We start from the raw sequence: 8503 nt of genomic DNA, 5'->3' as shown, positions 1-8503 counted from the left end.
GTTTATGATTTTGGAGAGAGAATTTTCAGTTTTTAATCAAAATTATGAGAAAGGTAAAAAAGTCCAAATAGGGGCGGTGATAAGTAATTTGGGGCGGTATTTAGTAGCTCACTAAATTAACACATATTTTCCACGTTATGTTGCCCCTTCTTGGACATTTTCGCCCTTTTCATTTTTCATTCAAAATCTTAAAATTCTCTCTCCTTAGGCAAGATTTGGATTTCTGAAAAATGGACCCGAGAACTCCGGAAAGAGATGATTTCGAAGACGAGATAATGAATCGATCCTACAACTACTGGAATTTGACGAATTGAACCACGAAATCGTTTTTTTTCTATGAATTTTGCCTAAACGGGTGGCCCATACTGCCCGGTCCATAGGCAGGCAATGAACTGTTGGTCCCGTGTAATTAGTTCCAATGGGGGGTTAGGAACTAATGTAACTTTTTCTCTTAAATATGCTGACTTAATCAATTCTTTGAGTTATTTAGCTCAGTTTTGGTCAGCACGGTCGAGAGACGTAAGACAGCTTTAGTCAGAGGCTGACTAGAACTGTTTTACTTGCGAGTTGGGAATAACACTTGAGGTCAGTTTCCAACTCATCACCAAGATTACTCAGTGTCAGCTTATACAATTTATATTCTGAGCAATTTGATCAAGCAACACATACAAATATATATATTGAAAGAGAGTTAGAAATTACTCAGCAGACTTATCCTGATTCGGCCTCTTCGCCTACATCCAGTCCCCAGAATCCCTCCTGGCTTTTTCAATCCAATATTGTGCTCTTTAAAGGTAGAGCACAACCCGTTTACAAGGCAGTTGAATATGCAAGAGTACTTTCCTCTATTTGTCTACTCAACCCCACTAAGTGTTATAACCCAACACCTAGATTTCTCTACCACTGAGTACTTAAAACTAAGTACTCAGCACCACTCTCTCAATCTTTTACAATTGATACAAATCTGTTCTTTCTAGATGAAGAATACTTTAGATGATTAAAAAATCAATCTAGCTTTTACACAGAGATAGAAATTTGGTGTAAGATCTTTTTCTTGTTTGAATGTGCTTTGTATGTATGCTCTTTTTCTTTTTGTACTTCGGCAAAGATCCAAGTGTTTGAACTTGTCTTTATATAGCAATTCCTGAGGCTTCAATCATTTGAATTTGAACAGATTCGTTTGAATTCAACGGTCTTCTTGTGTTATATGATTGGTCAGCTTTCAGAATCGCAGGCCAATCCTGTCGTCTGAATTCTGCAGGCGTCAGGCTTGCCAGTGTTGTCTTCTTGTGCCAGGTTTGTCTTTTAGCAACAAGTTGTCTTCTAGCCAAATGCCAGATGATCCATGCGTCTCGAAAAGGTCCTTGGATACATTTCCGAGGCTTCTGAATTGGTGCAGACAGTTGTCGGATCTTGTCTTTTAGCTAACAGATCATTGGTGCTGACTTGACGAATACTCAGCTTGACGAGATTTACGTTGCCTTCGATCTTTAAGTCTTTCAGAGACTGAGTAACAACTTACTCAGCGTCTTCAGTCAGCTTCATCTTCAAGTGTTCTGTTCTGAAGAGGACTCTTCTCCAATGAGGCTGTGTTGTATTCCATTCAGCTTCTTCAGTCAGCTTCGTCTTCAGGCATTTGTTCTGATGAAGACTTTTCTTCTATCATGTTGAGTTGTATTGTACTCAGCTTTTGTGGCTCATGCTAACTTCAGTATGTCTTACTTTTATTCATGTTCTTATTAACTTATATACTCAACATTAAACAATTATATTAGTACAATTAAATCAAAGCACTTAAATTTAATTGTCTTAATCATGGATTAACTTAAATAATTTTGTCAAATCAAAATCTTGTAGAAAGGTGTTTCAACAAACTTCCCAATTTTGATGTTGGCAAAATATTTAATTAATGGAACTCAGTATCGAGATTCCCCATGATTGCAATACCTTTTATTCTTCTGACGTTACTCCCCCGTAAGGGTTGCATTTATTGACTTAATTTAACTCTAGACCTTCTAAGACTAATCGAGAGAAATTAAGACATGTTGTTGCTGACTTAGTTCAATTCTAGACCTTCCAAGATCTAATTCAGATGAGCCTAGGTCAGTTTTCAGAAGAAGGACAATGCTTGGAACAGTTTAGTTTTTACTCAGTGTGACTTATAGGTATCAGAGTAGTGTTAATATTGATTTTGCTCAGTGTCACAAAAAGATATCAAAGTTGTATTCTGAGTAACTTTCACTTATGTTTTAATGTTCACAAGTTACTTCTTGTTTGTTCAATGAGTGACTAAGTATAACAGATCAGCATATGAGCACAATAGTTAAGCATCAGATAAAGTATAGTCAGAGTTGATAAAGGATGCATATATTAGTTAAGCACAATAGTTAAGCATCGCATAAAGTATAGTCAGAGTTGATAAAGGATGCATGTATTAGATATCACTCAGCTTAACCAAAACATGCCACAAAAAGTAAGATACAAGCAAAGACTATTGCTAGTTCTATTTTCTAGGTTTGGTTGGGGCAGATCGTTGTTGCTGAGTTGTGGCAGCTGGCTTCCTACTTGTCTCCCCCATTTTCTGCTGAGTTCCAGCAGTTTGCTTTCCTTTCTCCCCCATTTTGCCAGTATCATTCAGAGGAGGAGAAGGAGCACTGAAAGTCTCTTGCTGAACAGCCTATTGTAATCTGGATGAGTATGTTTGGAGTTGACTCGTACTTAACCTAAGACCATCGAAGACTACCATACCATCGACCATAGTGTCAATGGGGAGTTTAATATGGGTATTAAGCATACTGAGCAGATATTCTTGAGACTTCCCAATCCACATAACTGAGTCTGTCATCCGGGCATAAGCTTGATGTAACATTTTGAGCAGCACAGAGTCATAGAACTTACGCTGAGCATGAGTATCCTGGAGATGGACAAGAGTGGACTGAGTGTTCTGCAGAATCTCATTTGTCATGACCAGGTCAGTTTCCATTTCTTCTTTGCTCAGATTGAGTAGGCGAATGGCTTCACCTATTTGGTCAATGGAGCATTGCGAGGAAGAAGCGATGAGATCCCGAGTACTGGTCAGCTCAGTGGATATCTTTGAAAAGCATTGAGTGAGCTCAGCAAATGTGCCAGATGTTGAGTTCGCAGCTGAGAAGGCATGAAGTTGGCCTTGGATGGCGTTCATGTGATTCACCATCATTAGCTGGAGTTCAGCCAACTTCATTATTGATTCTTGCTTGGGTTGTTGAGACTGAAAAGATGTCATGGCACTCAGCAAGTCTTTGAGACCCCGAATTTCGGTCAGAAGCTGAGTGACAAAGGAAACTTGAGTTGGCTCAATTTGAACAGACCCATCAGTATCAGCTTGAACTTGATAAAGATCCTAAAGAAGAGCTTGAGCTGAGTTAATAATGTTTTTTCCAGACTCAGAGGCATGTAAGTAGGCATAGGTTTCATCAGCTCGTTGTTTAGTGGTCGGAATGTTAGTAGTACTAGTTGGAGGAAGATTTTGGTGTGGGCCAGAAGTTGAAGTGCCAGTATTATCAGCGGCTGATCTTTGATTTAGGTCAGTGGCAGGAACTGACTAATTATCATTCTGCTGAGTAGAAGGATGGTGATCAGCAGAGGTGTTTAGCTATTCAGTGTCAGTCTAATGCTGAGGAGAGGGTTCAAATTGAGGCAGCATAGAACTGACTTGAGCAGGATTTTCCTTTACTATCTTTTGAGGTTGAGAAGCAGGAACTTCAAGCACTTGCTCAGTGGAAGGTTGAGCAGCGGTGTTGGCAGAAATGGGACTAGTTTGGTCGGCATGTTCCTCAGCTTGAGAAACAGAGGCTTGGTTTTCCCTGATTCGGTCCGAAGTGGGTTCCTCAATGTTGGTGAAGAACCTGAAATCAAACTTGGTTAGGTTGGAGATTGGAGCCCTTAGTGGAAAATCATCTAGCAGGTCTAGATTCCTTGGAGGAGATGGATCAGCTTGGATAGACTCAATGGACTCAGAAGAAGAGTTTGCCCCAAGGTCAGTGTCAAGGTCTCCCACAACCTTATCCTTTACTGGTTCAGCAGGGTGCTCAGCATCCCCTGTGTTAAGCTCAGCAGCAGTTTGACTTTGCTTAGCAACATCTAGGTTACTTGGCTCAGCAGGATCCACTTGGTCAGTGTGAAGCTGATCCTCAGTGTGGCCCTGTTCTTTCTCCTGACCAGAAGGAGTTTTCTCCAGATCAATTTCTTGACTCCGCACGAAGTGGGATTCTGGTGAGACCACGAAGCCAAGTGGGTTAGCATTGTTGGTCCCTGATAATTAGTTCCAAGGGGGGGTTAGGAACTAATATAACTTTTTCGCGTTTTAACTAAGCTGACCAGAAGTTATATTAGGAGTTTATTAACTCTGATTTTGGTCAGCTTGGTGAGATATGTTTGAAGACAGCTTTAGTCAGAAGTTGACTAAAGTTGTTTTCACGTGAGTTGAGAATTGACACTCTTGAAGGTCAGCTTCTAACTCAGCACCACTTATTTACTCAAGGTCAGCTTAGACAATTTATATGTTGAGTAAATTCAGCAAACAACACATGTAATAAAAGAGAGAGTTCAGAGATTACTCAGTATCACTTATCCTGGTTCGGCCTCTCTGCCTACGTCCAGTCTCCAGAGTCCTCCGGGCTTTTTGAATCCAATACTGAGCTCTTTAACGGTAGAGCACAAACCAATTACAAGGCAGTTGAATATGCAAGAGTACCTTCCTCTATTCGTCTACTCAACTCCTACTAAGTGCTACAACCCAGCACCTAGATTTCTTTACTACTGAAATGCTTACAACTTAGCACTCAGCTTTACTCTCTCAATATTGCTATTGATCACAGACTTGTTCCTTTTTGAAGTAAAGAACACTTTAGATGATTACAACTCAATCTAGCATTTACACATAGAATAGAAACGTGGGTGTGAGATTCTTTTTGTATTTGAGTGCTTTTGAAACTTTCTCTCTTGTATTTTTCTTTTGATGCTTCAGTTCTCTGTGTTTGTTTTGGTTCTTCGATTGTCCTTATATAGGCTAAATCCTGTGGATTTGATCATTTTAAAATGTCTTGACCGTTGCTACCAAAACGGCTCTTTTGGGGAACATTTTCTGGAAATCTTCAGACTGCACACCATTCCCTGCTTCTGTTTTACTTCAGGCGTCAGGTTGTCTTTTAGCGTCTGTTTTGTTTGTTTGTGACAGTTGTCTGTTTCCAATAATCCAACATCCCATGACTCTCGGAATCATTCTTCTTAGGTATCTTCGAGGTACCAACTATTGGTGCAGATGATTGGCAGACTTTGTCTTTTAGTAGAACGGATCCTTCATGCTGTCCTGATGAATACTCAGCTCCATTTGTTCATAGTTTATGCTGAGTTCCTCCAAGGTCAGCTCCGTTTTGTTTAAACGCTCCTGACGAGGTCTTTAGCTTTAGTCAGCTTCGTTTTCTGAACTTTTAACTCCCCTCAGCTTCCATACTGTCATGCTGAGTTCTTTTCTACTCAGCTTCGCTTGTGCTGACTTTTGTCCTGTCTTTTACTTTATATATTTTTTGCACTCAAGATTCAACAAACATATTAGTACAGTTAAATCAAAGCATTTAAATTTAATTGCCTCTTAATCATGGATGATTTTGTCAAATCAAAATCTTGTGGAAAGGTGTTTCAACAAACTCCCCCATTTTGATGTTGGCAAAATACATAATTATGGAACTCAGTTTTAAGTTGCCCCATGATTGATATTTCTGAATTGACTCCCCCGTAAGGGTTGCATTCATTTTGTCTCTTTTAGAAAGATGTTGTCTCTTAGTTTATTTTTAGTGTCTTTTTGATTTGTTTGTTCAAACTTGACTGATCAGATCAGGAAGAGGAAAAAGAGCTGATATTGGATTTAAATAACAATCAACAAACAAGAAATGATTTTGGACAACAGTAACAAACAAGGTATATCAACCTAAACAGTAGACGACAAAACAAACAGATAACAGGATAAGATGCCAAGTTTCTAAACACAAACTCTAGACATAAACTGGCTAGATTTACTTCTTCTTCTTTTGGGCTGAGGGGTCAACATGAGCAATGCCTTTTCCTTTGCTCCCAGAGGCAGACGCAGTTCCTAAAGTCAGAGGCTGAGTTCCTCTTTTACTAGTCTCCCCCGTTTTGCCATCATCGGGTTGATAGAGGAAGGTTTTATTCCTGGCGGCAGAGGAGAGGTAGTTGGAATAGCGCTGAAGCCTTTTTGTGCTTTCTCCCAAACTGTCAATAACAGGAATGCTATCATCCTGGACGTGCCTGGGGACCCGAAGGGAGCTGCTTATCATGCTAAGAAGACATTCATAGGCTTTGCTGAGGCAGGCAATTGAGCTGGTGACCTGACTATAAGATTGATGAAATAGTTTCAACAGAGCAGAGTCATAGAACATTCGTTGTGCATTGTTGATCCTCATGGCTTTCATGATAGCTTGCGAGAAGCTCATGAGCTCTGTGTTGGATATGGGATCAACGTCCATCTGGGCTCGATCAATGTTCAAGAGTCTCACTGCCTCACTCAGTTGATCAATCGTGCATTGAGAGGAAGAGGATACAAGGTCACGGGTACTTGTCAGATCTACTTGAATCTTAGTAAAACATTGTTGGAGCTCGGTGGTGGTGACAGTTTCTGTATTGCTTGGTGGACTGGATTTAGTTAGCTCAGCATATATCTTGGTGAAGCAATCTTGCAACTCAGCAGATGTTGTAGACTCAGTGTGGGCAGTTGCTCTGGAGGGGGTCAGTTCCGCTGCTAGCTTAACAAAATAGTTTTGAAGCTCAAAGGAAGTGACGTACCCTGGATTGACTTCAGATAATTGTTGAATTTTTCCTTCTAGAGAGTTCAGATGAGTGGCCATGGTAAGCACTACTTTAGTCAGTTTGGCCATTTGCTCTTGGTTTGGTTGCTGGGTTTGCACTGCAGTGATAATACTAACCAAATCTTTCAGGCTACGGAGTTCTTGTAGAAGTTGAGTGATACTGGTTAGGTGAGAGGGCTCTTGAGTGGACTGGCAACCTTCAGCTTGAGTAGAATGAAAGTCTTTAAGTAGAGACTGAGCTGAATCAATGACCCTACGGCCAGACTCAGTTGCATTCAGGTATGCAAACTTTGCAGCATTGGACTCAGAGGCTGGTGTAGGATTTTCCGATGGTGGAGGTGTTGGTTCTTTGCCAAACTGAGTACCTGGACTTTTATGAGGTTGTTGAGCTGAGTTATCAACACTTTGTGATGGAGGTGGAGTTAGGGTATGAGTTGGCTCAATTGGTGCAGCTTGACTTGGATTTGTAGGGTTCTTGGCATGTTCCTCATGTTGAGTAACAGTGGCTTGCTTTTCCACTAGATCTTCTGGTGGAGATTCAGTGGCAGTTGAGAAATACTTGAACTGAATTTTAGACAGGTCGGTTTCTGGCTCGTCAAAGGGAAAGTCGTTCATGAGATCAAGGTGTTTTTGCGCTTTCTTCTTTAATCTCCGTCGGGTCTCAGTTTTTGGCGGAGAATGGTCAATTTGAAGACCTTCACTTGACTCAGCAGCAACAGTTCCTTCCCCTACATGTTGCTCAATATTACCTTCTTCCCTTGTTTGCTCAGCATCATCACGAGGGCATGCTTCCTCCTCAGTATTACCTTTTTGTTGCTCAACTTGTTCCACATCTTCCTGTTCTAGGTCAATCCCATGACCTTCAGGTTGAGGAGAGGTTAGTGGTACGACTTCCACTATCTTCAAAGAGTGACCTCTTTTCCTTTCCTTTTCTTTAGCGGGGTTTCAGGAGTCTCTTCGTTCTCATCCTCAGGCACTTCTGGCCTCTTTCTTTTCTCACCGTGCTCATCAACCTTGTCAGCCTTGGCTTTCTGCCTTGATGAAAGCCTTATTTTCTTTGGAACAGAGTGGATATCCTTGGAGCTAACTTCTGAAGCCTTCCTCTTCTTCCCTTTTTCAGGCTCAGCTGTCTTAGGTGACTCAGTATGAGCCTCAACTTCTTGTGCAGGCTCAGCTTCAGGTTCCATTTCTGCTTGCTCTTCTTCCTCATTCTCCTCGGCATCACCAGTTCCTTTATACCCCTTCAAGGGTTGATTATACAGTAGTCCATCTAGTAGGACTGTAGTGATCTCACTGCCCAACGAACTTGTCTCGTCCACTGTCTCTATTTGTTTGTCCTATATGATTTTCATGATAAGTGAACCCAAACGTAGTTTCCTACCGCTTCGTTGAAGGGCTCCAACTAGAAACACAGGGAGATTGAATGGAGTTGAAGTCAATATGTGCCATATAAAGCACTGTTCGAAGTTAGATGCGGAGGAGGCAGAGCTGAGTTTGGGAAAGATAAAGTTAGTCAGCATGAAATGGACTATCTTTTGATCCTTACCCATACAAGTACTGGGTATTTCCCCTTTATGATCTCTGGGTTTACAGAACCCCTTTAACTTCTCAGACATGGCTTTAGGTATTTTCTCCTTTGTTGT

The sequence above is a fragment of the Euphorbia lathyris genome, chromosome 9 (genome assembly GCF_963576675.1).
Source record: "Euphorbia lathyris chromosome 9, ddEupLath1.1, whole genome shotgun sequence".
Taxonomy (NCBI): domain Eukaryota; kingdom Viridiplantae; phylum Streptophyta; class Magnoliopsida; order Malpighiales; family Euphorbiaceae; genus Euphorbia; species Euphorbia lathyris.
Note: the sequence above shows the minus strand (reverse complement) of the source record.